The sequence below is a fragment of the Chinchilla lanigera genome, unplaced genomic scaffold (genome assembly GCF_000276665.1).
Source record: "Chinchilla lanigera isolate Chin_1 unplaced genomic scaffold, ChiLan1.0 scaffold00067, whole genome shotgun sequence".
Classification (NCBI taxonomy): Eukaryota; Metazoa; Chordata; class Mammalia; order Rodentia; family Chinchillidae; genus Chinchilla; species Chinchilla lanigera.
The window spans coordinates 7,487,884-7,489,311 of record NW_004955468.1 but is presented as its reverse complement, the minus strand read 5'-3'; the positions used below and the strand labels follow the sequence as shown (position 1 = coordinate 7,489,311).

At 46.3% G+C, this 1,428-nt stretch overlaps 1 protein-coding gene across 8 annotated transcripts in view; it reads left to right on the top strand.

Annotated features, from left to right (window-relative positions):
- The first annotated feature begins 605 nt into the window (after window positions 1–605).
- The window catches only part of Znf536 (zinc finger protein 536), a 439,406-nt gene continuing 438,583 nt past the window's right edge, over window positions 606–1,428 (top strand). For 6 of the 8 annotated variants that reach the window (XM_005400099.2, XM_005400097.2, XM_013522537.1 and 3 more), the window contains exon 1: window positions 1,026–1,401. The gene's annotated coding sequence lies outside the window, so the exon portion shown is untranslated. Of the gene's footprint in view, window positions 645–1,025; window positions 1,402–1,428 lie in introns of those variants that run through there. The other 2 variants (XM_005400098.1, XM_005400102.2) reach the window with 2 other exon arrangements.

The window sequence follows — 1,428 nt, the reverse complement described above, 5'->3', positions numbered from 1 at the left end:
CATTATTCAGCTTTTTCCCCCATTCTTTCGACCCCCCCTCCCTCACAGAAACCCAACCTCACACACCACTCAAATCTCCACCTTGTTACCTCGGCTTATATTATTTACCAAAAAAAACGTTTGCCTTGAGGACCAGCCTTTCAAAGTTGCCTTTAAAAAGTTATTTTGTTTGATAATTAAGTCCTGGAGCCCACCGCCTGATGATTATTCTGGACCCATAAGGCAGAGAACCTGCGTGACGTTTTTCTCGAAGTTTAATTACCGTATGCTAATTTCCCTGCCTACTACGTGATTAATTAAAATCATATTTTCATAATCATTTGGCACTAGTATTGTTTTAGAATTATCATGATCTCCTAAATAGTGTCTGTAAATAAAGTCGCCTCTAATGGCAGGCGCGGGAGGCGAGGCTGAGGACCTCTTCGTGTTTGTATCGCGGCGATTGGCAACATAACTGCCTTATTTACATTAAATACGCCACAAGGTTACAGCGCGGATCAACGTCATTTGATCGCTGATGACTCCCTTAAACGCCCGGGCTGTGACTGATTCTCCGCGTCCCGCTGTCCACCGAGATTCACCCGGGAGTTTTTTTTTTTTTTTCCCCCAGAAAAGAAACAGACTTTAAATAGTTTCAGGAGCAGGTAAGAATTACGCTTTTTCCTCTCCCCCTTTTCCCTCTCTCTAGGCTCTCCCTCCGTGGCAATCTCTCTCTCCCTCTCTGCTGGATAAAAAATTCTTTAGTCAAAGGCAGGAATGCAAAGTAGTGACAAGCGAAGGGGCTGATATATGTCTCAGTAACGAGTCTGACAATCAGAATGTAGCTCTTGGAGAATAGATAGATTTTAATAAGTGTGTTTACATGAGCTCAAGGTCAGAAGCAAGCTGCGCTGTGTTAAATGGTTTCTTAGTTGCTAGACAGAGAGAAAAAATGGACGATCACACACCATTCTTTGTAGATTATTATATCAAGGGTTCAGTCTCTGGCTCATCAAAGCTAAATGCCGCAAGACCTATCTAGTTGCTGTGAATTATGCCAGGGCGACAATGGAGAGCGTTTTTAATGGTACAATGCATTTCACCTACCAGATAGGGGGAGGCCGAGCCGGAGATGGGGATGTCTACTGGGGATGGGTGATGAGTATCAATGAACGGGGCGATTCTGAAAAGAGGCTGATGAAAACCGAGCCTGCCCTGCCCGGGCTGGGCTGGGAACAGTTCGCAGGGCTCTGCCGAGTGGGCGAGCGAGGCGCGCGAGCTGGGCGCCCGTCCCCCCTCAGCCCCGGAAAATGATCAAGTCAATCATGTGGACATGTTTCATTATTCATTGAACACAATCTTTTACAACGCTCCGTTTACGTGCCCGAGTTTGCTCCCGACGCCCGCGTTTCAATGTTTAAGGTAAGGAAAACAAAGGTGGGGGGGGAT